The 12,715-nt window shown below is 30.6% G+C and overlaps 1 long non-coding RNA gene across 1 annotated transcript; it reads right to left on the reverse strand.

The window, feature by feature from the left end:
• Positions 1–3,004: 3,004 nt before the first annotated feature.
• Positions 3,005–5,377, reverse strand: LOC130677322 (uncharacterized). The gene is made up of 4 exons (XR_008991575.1): positions 5,318–5,377; positions 5,147–5,243; positions 4,755–4,881; positions 3,005–3,176 (listed from the first exon to the last, which is right to left on the reverse strand). It is a non-coding gene; the product is annotated as an uncharacterized LOC130677322 (long non-coding RNA).
• Between the last annotated feature and the right edge of the window lie 7,338 nt (positions 5,378–12,715).

Below are 12,715 nucleotides of genomic sequence, written 5' to 3' on the forward strand. Positions count from 1 at the left end.
TTAACGAGACATTTTTTTTAGGAAATCGAATTTTCTATAAAAAAGGTCCTGAGAGTCTAATCCATAAGTCCAATAGTTAAAAAGTTACAGCTGTTCGTTTAAAACCCTCTAAAAACCGCGAATTAAAATTTTAAAAAACTTTTTTTACATAAAGTATCATAATTTTTTAAATTTTGAGTTTATCAATTCGCGGATAAGGACCTTTTTTATAGGAAATTAAATTTCCTACAAAAAAGTGTTATACCGCGAGCACGTCAGCTCAAAATGAAAAAAGTTATAGCTATTTATTTAAAATCCGTTAAATTTTACTTTTATGATTCTTTATGGAAATAATTAGCATTTAATTCTGACAATCATTTATACTGAAATCTCATATTAATAAATATTTATCAATTAATTTTAAATCGAAATTGTATTAAAAAATATTACGAATTTTTTTACATAATTGAGTGAGATCCTCTATAATTAAAAAATTAAAAAATAAAGTGAAAATTTACTCTTCATATAGATAAGTTGGTCGCGAACTAATGAATACCAACTTTTTGACGAGCAACTCGGGTTATCAGAATAGATTTTTGGAACATTCAATTTTTGAGCCTGGAATTCAGAGCTTTAGAAATTCATAACTTCTAGAAAAATGGAATCTAACAGTCGTGATTGAGCTCAAATTGAAGCTTAAGGTTCAAGGAACAAATTTCATTTGTGGTCGATTAAGGTTCGATTGATAGTTTCCAAAATATCAATTTCTAAAGATTGATAGGGGCAAATTCTATATAAGCTTCAAGTTAAACTTGTTCTGGATCGACAGTCATATCTTTAAATTAGTATTACAAATAATCGATTATCGAAAAGTATCATAACTATTTTGTCACTCACCTGTTTATACTTCCAAGTGCTGAAAGTTTCGACTTGTATATAACTGTCAAAATTGATGAAATGATTCCTGGTTTTTAAATTCTGTTCCGTGAAAAAATCAAATATTTAACCAGATGCTGAACAAACATCTTAATATCAAATAACGATAAGAAGCCACATATGTTTTATGATATTAAACTTAGATGTTTCACTCAAATAAATACACGGAAAGAAAATTATGGCAGCGGTTCTCATAATTTTGTGAAATTTTTTCCTATACCGTCATAGGAATTACGACCATAAATTATGGGAGCGGTTCCTATAATTATAGGAATGTTTCCCATAACACTATAGGAATGGCTCCTATAATTATAGGAATGGTTCCTATAATTTATAGGAATACTTTCTATAATATTATGGGAATCATTCCTATAATTTATGGGAATGGTTCCTATAATTATAGGAATGGTTTCTATAATTTATAGAAATACTTTCTATAATATTATAGGAATCATTCCTATAATTTATGGGAATGGTTCCTATAATTTATAGGAACTATTCCCATAAATTATAGGAACCATTCCCATAATATTATGGGAATGGTTCCTATAATAGTATGGGAACTATTCCCATAATATTATGGGAATGATTCCCATAATGCAATTGGAATGGTTCGTATACCATTATGGGAATCATTCCTATAATATTATGGGAATGGTTCCCATATTATCATGAAAAAATTAATTTAAAGAAGTGTGGTAATCACTCCTGCAATACACAGAAATATTATTAAACATAAAAACAAAAATTCAAACATTGAAAAAAAAAATCGTATTTGGCAAAAAAACATTAAAATTTTTAATAAGAATTTTTTGTCAGCACAAAACATTCAAGAAAATTTAAATTTTGGGAAATTTCTACACTATTGTGCAAAAAAAAAATTTTATGATATTATAGGGATGGTTCCCATAACATTATGGGAATAGTTCCCATAATATTATAGGAATACTTCCTATACTACTATGGGAACCATTCCCATAATAGTATGGGAATGAGTCCCATACCATCATGGGAATGGTTCCCATAATGGTATAGGAACCATTTCCATATCATTATGGGAACCATTCCTATAATGGCATGGGAACTATTCTCATAATATTATGGGGATGGTACCCATAACATTGTGGGAATAGTTCCCATAATATTATAGGGATAGTTCCTATACCACTATGAAAACCATTCCCATAATAGTATGGGAACCATTTCAATATCATTATGGGAACCATTCCCATAATGGTATGGGAACCATTTCCATATCATTATGGGAACCATTCCCATAATGGTATGGGAACTATTCTTATACTATTATGGGGATGGTTCCCATAATATATGGGAACCATTCCTATAGTAGTATAGGTACTATTCCCATACCATTATGGGAACCATTCCCATAATGCATAGGAAAACTTCCCATAATTTTCTTTCCGTGTATTGCTTATTTTTCCGCCATCTGTGCTCATATTTTGATCTTTCCAAAAATAACAGAATTCCCTCAAAACATTTTGATATAAATAAAAAATATTTTTATCATATTTTTGGACACGTACTATTACAGAACATAGAATTTCCAGTAGAACGAGTACCCACAACGTCTACTTATTTCTAATAAAAAAAAAAATTTCTCATTTCGCGCATTTTTCCAGAATTGACTTAACGGGCTGTAACTTTTTATATATTTGAGTTACGAATTCGCGGATAAGGACCTTTTTTGTAGAAAATTGAATTTCCTATGAGACAGTATTTTCGAAATAGAAAAAAAAATTTTTTAGTGTAGCTTTAGTAAACAGGTCAAAGTTTAATTCCTCTATAATTTTTATTTTCCTAGTTTTTAGAATTTTTTGAAATTTTATTGCAATGATTCAATCACTTGATTATCATTGTGACCTTCAACCGAACTTACATTTAGGTTGTTGATTGAGAAAATATGTTTTTATGATAATAATAATAATCAGAATTTGATATAAATAAATATTGATGCAACAGGTCAGAGAAGCAAATAATTATGATATATATCATTTTTATAATAAGCCGATAGTTTACGCTGTGTTACAGGATAAGGAGTAGGAGTAAACGTGAATCTGACACAATATTTAGTTTTTACCCAGAAAAATTTTCTTTATTTTCAAGACATCGTCGTACTACACAATAATAATCATATTTGATGATAAGTCTAAAAGTAAAACAAATATGTTGGTCATCTTTATTTAATTAATTTTTTTTTTTATTTATTGCTGCAGCCGTTGATGAGATGCAGAATCGCACTGAAATCAAAATTTTAAAATAAATGTCCGATAATTCATAAAACATTGAGGTAAAAAAATTAAAAAAAAACATCGTTTTGAATTTCGAGGCTTTCATTTTTTTAATATAACTTTTTAAATTATAGAATTACGGACTTGCGCTATAAGACTTTTTCGTAGGAAATTCAATTCCCTACGAAAAAGTCCTTATCCGTAAGTCCGTAAAGTTGAAATTTGGAAAGTTACACGGAAAGAAAATTATGGCAGCGGTTCCCATAATTTTGTGAAATTTTTTCCTATACCATCATAGGAATTACGACCATAAATTATGGGAGCGGTTCCTATAATTATAGGAATGTTTCCCATAATTATAGGAATAGTTCCTATAATTATGGGAATGATATCCATAACACTATAGGAATGGTTCCTATAATTATAGGAATGGTTCCTATAATTTATAGGAATACTTTCTATAATATTATAGGAATGGTTCCTATAATTTATTGGAACCATTCCCATAAATTATAGGAACCATTCCCATAATATTATGGGAACTATACCCATAATATTATGGGAACTATTCCCATAATATTATGGGAACTATACCCATAATATTATGGGAACTATTCCCATAATGCAATTGGAATGGTTCGTATACCATTATGGGAATCATTCCTATAATATTATGGGGATAGTTCCCATATTATTATAGGAACCATTCCTATAATATTATGGGAATGGTTCCCATATTATCCTGAAAAAATTAATTTAAAGAAATATGGTAATCACTTCTACAATACACAGAAATATTATTAAACATGAAAACAAAAATTCAAACATTGAAAAAAAAAATCGTATTTGGCAAAAAAACATTAAAATTTTTAACACGAATTTTTTGTCAGCACAAAACATTCAAGAAAATTTAAATTTTGGGAAATTTCTACACTATTGTGCAAAAAAAAAATTTTATGATATTATAGGGATGGTTCCCATAACATTATGGGAATAGTTCCCATAATATTATAGGAATAGTTCTTATACCAATATGGGAACCATTCCCATATCATTATGGGAACTATTCTCATACTATTATGGGGATGGTTCCCATAATATATGGGAACCATCCCTATAGTAGTATAGGTACTATTCCCATACCATTATGGGAACCATTCCCATAATGCATAGGAAAACTTCCCATAATTTTCTTTCCGTGTATAACTTTTTAAATTATAGAATTACGGACTTGCGCTATAAGACTTTTTCGTAGGAAATTCAATTCCCTACGAAAAAGTCCTTATCCGTAAGTCCGTAAAGTTGAAATTTGGAAAGTTATACAATTTTTTTTTGAAAAAAATAAAAAAAATTGTTATTTTAAATTTTGCGGTTCTGGTTTTTTGTACTGCAACTTTTTAAAAATTAAAGTTACACACTCGCGCTACAAAACTTTTTTGTAGGAAATTTAATTCTCGGTAGGTTAAGTCTATCTGCGAGTTCGTATATTTGAAACTCGAAAAGTTATTGTACTTGAAACGAAAAAAGTTTAAAAAAATTTCAATTCCGCGGTTTTTTACGGGTTTTAAATAAAAACTAGATACTCACTCAAAGAACTGCGTCATTTTTGACGTCGGGTTGTAAGGGCTGTTGATCCCGTATAAGATATGCAAGACCATGGGAGCTTAAATTTTGCACACGAGTACTGCGGGCAACAATCACTACCACTTTGGCACTAAAAAAAAAATAATTTAATTTTTTGTTTAGTTCTCTAATTTTGAATCTATTTTTTTTTTTGCATTAATGATTTTTGGGCTGAAACTTTTTAAATATCAGAGCTACAGGCTCGCGTCATAAGACTTTTTTGTTGCAAAATTGATTTTCTACAAAAAAGGTCCTTATCCGCGAGTTCGTAAAATTGAAATTTAAAAAGTTATGAGGATTTTAAGGAATAAAAAAAAAAATTTTTTATTTTTCTTGCTGTTATGATTTCTACTTACCGGTTTGCCTCTACAATCTTGATCTGCATTAGCATAAAGGCAAACCAACATCAAAATTGATAACAGCAAAATGAATTTTGACATTTTGATTTTTGATCTGAAAAAAAGTTAAAATTAAATTAAATTTTTTAACAGTTTGGTTTTTATTAAAGTTAAACCCGATCGACGTACATGTTGAAGAAATGATTCAAGTAATGACCAGTTACTGCGAAACTCCGTTTTAAATATCTTATGATAATTCGCGATTTTTATCACAATCATTTTTTTATTCGCAAGTTCATAATTTTTATTTCGATATCTATGTCAATAATTATGATCAATAAGTAAACAGAAAATTACATCAACATGACCTCGAAAAATGGTAAATAAATCATATCTCATAAAATGATAATAATTAAACCAATTTAATAAAAAAAAAAAATTTTTTTTCGAATCCGCGGATTTTCGCGGTTTTTTTACTGACCGTCATCAAAATCGAAATTGAATTCATAGCCAAAAAATTGACCATTGAAATGAGACTAATTACGTGATTTGATGGTAAAAACTCTAAAAGTTTGAGTTCGGAAGTTTACTAAAAAAATTTTTGGAAAAATAGAAATTTTTTATTTTTCGGAAATTTTTTTATTCATTTACCAAAAGTTTTTGGAAGCTGTTGCGATCTTAAACTTATCAGTGATTAGTAGAAATAATTTATATAATTTTGTTAGTCATGTCTTACGATATTTTTTGGGGTCATCAGATCAATATTTATCGGGGACTTTCTAGCAAAATGATTTTTTTTCATCATTGAACCTGAGGTTAGAATGGAAATCATGCAACAGCGGGATAATAATCGATATCTAGTTACTGTAAATATCGTAAATTATCACAACAAATTAAACGGGCAGTTTTTACTATGACTTGTTAGTTATTTTTCCCGTTATTTAATCAGTTAGTTAATTATTATAAATTTTGATTCAAACTTTTTTTTTCAAACCTAACAGGATGAGCACTTGTACACGGAAAGAAAATTATGGGAAGTTTTGCTATGCATTATGGGAATGGTTCCCATAATGGTATGGGAATAGTACCTATACTACTATAGGGATAGTTCCCATATATTATGGGAACCATTCCCATAATAGTATGAGAATAGTTCCCATACCATTATGGGAATAATTCCCATAATAGTATGGGAACCATTCCCATAATGGTATGGGAATCATTCCCATAATAGTATGGGAACCATTCCCATAATGGTATGGGAATCATTCCCATACTATTATGGGAATGGTTCCCATAGTGGTATAGGAACTATTCCTATAATATTATGGGAACTATTCCCATAATGTTATGGGAACCATCCCTATAATATCATAAAATTTTTTTTTTTGCACAATAGTGTAGAAATTTCCCAAAATTAAAATTTTCTTGAATGTTTTGTGCTGACAAATAATTCTTATTAAAAATTTTAATGTTTTTTTGCCAAATTCGATTTTTTTTTTCAATGTTTGAATTTTTGTTTTTATGTTTAATAATATTTCTGTGTATTGTAGAAGTGATTACCACACTTCTTTAAATTAATTTTTTCATGATAATATGGGAACCATTCCCATAATATTATAGGAATGGTTCCTATAATAGTATGGGAACTATTCCCATAATATTATGGGAATGATTCCCATAATGGTATACTAACCATTCCAATTGTATTATGGGAATCATTCCCATAATATTATGGGAATAGTTCCCATACTATTATGGGAATAGTTCCCATACTATTATAGGAACCATTCTCATAATATTATTGAAATGGTTCCTATAATATTATAGAAAGTATTCCGATAAATTATACGAACCATTCCAATTGCATTATGGGAATCATTCCCATAATATTATGAGAATAGTTCCCATACTATTATGGGAATAGTTCCCATACTATTATAGGAACCATTCTCATAATATTATTGAAATGGTTCCTATAATATTATAGAAAGTATTCCGATAAATTATACGAACCATTCCAATTGCATTATGGGAATCATTCCCATAATATTATGAGAATAGTTCCCATACTATTATGAGAATAGTTCCCATACTATTATCGGAACCATTCCCATACTACTATCGGAACCATTCCTATAATTATAGGAACCATTCCTATAGTGTTATGGGGATCATTCCCATAATTATAGGAACTATTCCTATAATTATGGGAATCATTCCTATAATTATAGGAACCGCTCCCATAATTTATGGTCGTAATTCCTATGATGGTATAGGAAAAAATTTCACAAAATGATGGGAACCGCTGCCATAATTTTCTTTCCGTGTATTTGCTTTTGGGAACAATCTTTACGAGTATGGTAGTCATTACAATAATTTTGTTACCATGCAACACAGGAACTGTTACTATAATTATGGACATAGTTTCCATAGTAATGGCCACTTTTTCCAGAAAATCCGTCGTCCTATACCCTATAATTGCAAGTAATTATTACCATAACGATATGGGAAGATATTTGATGACTCTACTAGAAACAGTTGCAATAAATTTCTCTCTGTGTATATGAATTTTCATCGTAAATTCAATTTTCTGTAAAAAAGTTTTATGCCACGAGTACGTAAAATCAAAATAAAGAAATTTATGATCTTTTATTTAAAATCCGTAAAATTTAAAATTAGTAGGTTTCCATAAAAATAATTAACTCATAATCCTGGTAATCATAACAAATATTTATTCATTTTTGCTGACTTCTAATGACAATTGAAATTTATCAATTATTTTTAACTCAAAATTTAGTTTAAAAAAATTAATTATTATTTTTTTTGAGTCTACAACAGTAGTAGGATTATCCTGCTTATTATTTCGTTGCTTCATCAAGCCATCCTATAATAAAAATAAATAAAAATAAAGTTTAAATTTAATATATATAAATAGAAATATACGAAGAAAAAAGTATAGTAAAAATTACAATACTATAGTAAAATTTACTAACAGATATGAAAAAATACATTCTGTATTGTAATTATTACTAAACGTTTAGTAAAATTTACTAGTTAGTAATAATTACATAATAAGATATTAAAAATTACTATATTCTCTAAAAAATTTTGAATATTTTCAAAAAGTTTTGAAAATATTATTAATAAAATATAACTCCACACACGGAGAAAAATGTTGGTTCAAAACCTACTAATTTTTATTATGCTGTCGACGAAACTTGAAACAGGAAGGGAAGCATCCAAAAAATTATTATGCTCATATGAAAAATTATTATGCTGTATCATAATACTTACTACGCGCGAGACACTTATCGATAAGATTTAATAAAAATTACTTCCATACATTATAATAATTGTGATGCGGCATAATAATTTTTTATAAGAGCATAATAATTTTTTGGATGCTTCCCTTCCTGTTTCAAGTTTCGTCGACAGCATAATAAAAATTAGTAGGTTTTGAACCAACATTTTTCTCCGTGCATAATAAAATCGAAGTAAAAATTCGCGTATTACATTATTGATCAGCTGATATGCACACGCATACGCACATACATATTTAGGCACACACGCACGCACACATTCGAACACACACACGCACACATTTGCACACACGCACACATTTTCACACACGCACAAATGTGTACATACGCACATAAACACCTGCACGCACCCAAACATACACATGCACACACACACACACACACACACACACACACACACACACATTGTTTAGCAGTTTCATATAAATTAATATAAATTTATCTAAGTATTAAAACTCCGGACCGGAGTGAATTGGGAGTGAAATAAAATCCGCGTCACTCCGAGATCACTCCGCTAAAAAAAACTCCCAAATCCGCATGCGGAGTGATTTTTTTTAAAACTCCGGAACTCTGAGTGGCGGAGTGAATGCGGATTTTATTTCAATCCGAATTCATTCCGGATTTTTTACAGTGTACGTAATGCATTTTTTGCTAAGACGATTATATTTTTTTACTATCTATATAGTAAATTCTACTATGTATATATAAAATTAAAAGTTGGTGGGGATAGCATATACAAAGATGTATTACAAGTTTTGAAACTTTTGTTCAAAGGACACATCGGGCCGTCAGACATTGGAAAGGACTCGCGCGCGGGAGTTCGGGGTTCGAATCTCGGTTGAATCAAGAGATTTTTTAAAAAACTAAAATCCACACGAACACCAATACAGATGATAGAAATAATAATAATTCTAATCAATGATAATAAAAAGTTGAAAAACTATTAAAAATTTAATTTTATTTTTTTCCATTCTAATATAGAATAATTTATTAAACGGGATAGTAGAATTTACTAAATGGGATCGTAAAATTTACTAAACGGCATGTAAAATATGCTAATCTGTTTATGAATTGTTCATATAAATTATGAGCGTTTCAAGATTACTATCCAAATTTAGTAATTATTCTCATATTTTTTAGTAAAATTTACTATATTTTTTTCTCCGTGTATATATCTATTATTTCTTACCTCCTGAGCTGCTCTCTACTGAATCTACTCTTTCGTCTGTTCTCTGATAAAGAAAAAATAAAATTTAGCATACGAAAAACTGTAAATAAAAAAAAAACAAAAAATTTTCTAGACTTACTTTAGTTACATCGATTACAGGTTGAGCTGCAGAAATTCCGGGGTTCTGTAATAAGAAAAAAAAATGTTGAAAAATCCAAAAGTGCACACCTCAATCACTCATTTTATTTTTAATCATATTAAAATCATATAACTATATTCAATTATACATGTATATAATTATTGCTATGAAAATAAAAAAAATAAAAAATTCGGGCGTGTGCAGGATTTGAACCGTGGACCTTGCGCTCGAAAGTGTAACTCGCTACCCACTGACCTAAGAGATTTAGTTGAAAATTAAGTTTCGTATGAACTTCAAGTAATAAAAATCTTATACGTGATAGATTCTTGGTCAACAAAATTTTAGATCTATGAGCAGACATGAACAGCCATGAACAGACATGAACATATGTGACCAGGCATGGACAGGCATGGACAGGTATGATCAGGCCTGAGCGTATTTAACGCTTCAGACATGACCAGGCATGGACAGGCATGATCAGACCTGACTGTATTTAATGCTTCAGACATGAACAGTCATGAACAGGCATGGACAGGTATGATCAGGCCTGATCATGTCTAATTTCAGGCCTAATCATACATGAACAGGCATGATCAGGTCTAATTTCAGGCCTGATCATACATGAACAGGCATGGTCAGGTCTGAGTGTATTCAACGCTTCAGACATGAACAGGCATGGACAGACATGACCAGGCATGGACAGGTATGATCAGGCCTGAGCGTATTTAACGCTTCAGACATGAACAGGCATGAACATATATGACCAGGCATGAACAGACATGGACAGGTATGATCAGGCCTGAGCGTATTTAACGCTTCAGACATGAACAGGCATGAACATATATGACCAGGCATGAACAGGCATGGAAAGGTATGATCAGGCCTGAGCGTATTTAACGCTTTAGACATGAACAGGCATGAACAGACATGACCAGGCATGGGCAGGCATGATCAGGCCTGAGTGTATTCAACGCTTCAGACATGAACAGACATGAACAGGCATGGACAGGTATGATCAGGCCTGAGCGTATTTAACGCTTCAGACATGAACAGGCATGAACATATATGACCAGGCATGAACAGACATGGACAGGTATGATCAGGCCTGAGCGTATTTAACGCTTTAGACATGAACAGGCATGAACAGACATGACCAGGCATGGGCAGGCATGATCAGGCCTGAGTGTATTCAACGCTTCAGACATGAACAGACATGAACAGGCATGGACAGGTATGATCAGGCCTGAGCGTATTTAACGCTTCAGACATGAACAGGCATGAACATATATGACCAGGCATGAACAGACATGAACAGGCATGGACAGGTATGATCAGGCCTGAGCGTATTTAACGCTTCAGACATGAACAGGCATGAACATATATGACCAGGCATGAACAGACATGGACAGGTATGATCAGGCCTGAGCGTATTTAACGCTTCAGACATGAACAGGCATGAACATATATGACCAGGCATGAACAGGCATGGAAAGGTATGATCAGGCCTGAGCGTATTTAACGCTTTAGACATGAACAGGCATGAACAGACATGACCAGGCATGGGCAGGCATGATCAGGCCTGAGTGTATTCAACGCTTCAGACATGAACAGACATGAACAGGCATGGACAGGTATGATCAGGCCTGATCATGTCTAATTTCAGGCCTAATAATACATGAACAGGCATGATCAGGTTTAATTTCAGGCCTGATCATACATGAACAGGCATGGTCAGGTCTGATCATTTTTTCCCGGGCAATGAATTAACAAATCGACTCAACGTTGGGTTTAAATTATTCCTTACTAAAATATCTGCATGCGAGTACACAATTTAATAATTTTTTGTCCTATGAAAAGGGTGTAGAAATGTTTTTGTATGAGAGAAATTGTCAACAAGGAAGAACCGTCAGTAAAGCACCACTAGCGCTTTTGCGCTTGAGGTGTGCAATAAATAAATATTTTTTTTTTAAATTTATTGCTATAAAAATATCAAGTAAAAAATTATGATAGAAAATGCGAAGGAAAATAATGTGATTGGAAAACAATAATAAAATTTACTTCCGTTATATTTATTGTCTTTTACTTACAGCGCCAAAAATCAATGAATCTCCTGGGCCGTCCGTTTCCTGATGAAAAAAATTTATAATTAATTAATATAGCTATTATAAATAATTAAAGGTGAAAATAATTTATTAAGCTTACCTGAATCAAATTGACCGTGTTCACGAAGAACGCGTCCTGTAATAAAAAAAAATTAATAAACAATTCGAGAGACATGGTAGTGTCCTGCGACAAGTTTGCATCGAATTATGCGAGAGTGCGATAACTTTGCCTGTGTGTTTATACCCGGACCAACTATCAATTTGTTGACGTTTAAACTTGGAAATAAAATTATAATAAAATATCGATTGAATTGTGGGTTAAAATGACCTTGGATACGACATTCCCGATGAAAAAAGATTTCATACAATTGTATAAAATTATATACAAAAAATGGCCCGATCCAATTGTATGCAACTGTATAGAAATTGTATACAAGTCTATATAAATATATACAATTCTATATCATTATACACAATTCCATATAATTGTATACAGTTCTATATAATTATATACAATTCTATATCATTATACACAATTCCATATAATTTTATACAGTTCTATATAATTATATACAATTATATATAATTATGTACAATTATATATAATTATACACAATTCCATATAATTATACACAATTCCATATAATTATATACAATTCTATATGATTATATACAATTCTATATCATTATACACAATTCCATATAATTGTATACAGTTCTATATAATTATATACAATTATATATAATTATGTACAATTATATATAATTATACACAATTCCATATAATTATATACAATTATATATAATTATACACAATTCCATATAATTATATACAATTATATATAATTATACACA

Source organism: Microplitis mediator, chromosome 11, assembly GCF_029852145.1.
Source record: "Microplitis mediator isolate UGA2020A chromosome 11, iyMicMedi2.1, whole genome shotgun sequence".
NCBI lineage: Eukaryota > Metazoa > Arthropoda > Insecta > Hymenoptera > Braconidae > Microplitis > Microplitis mediator.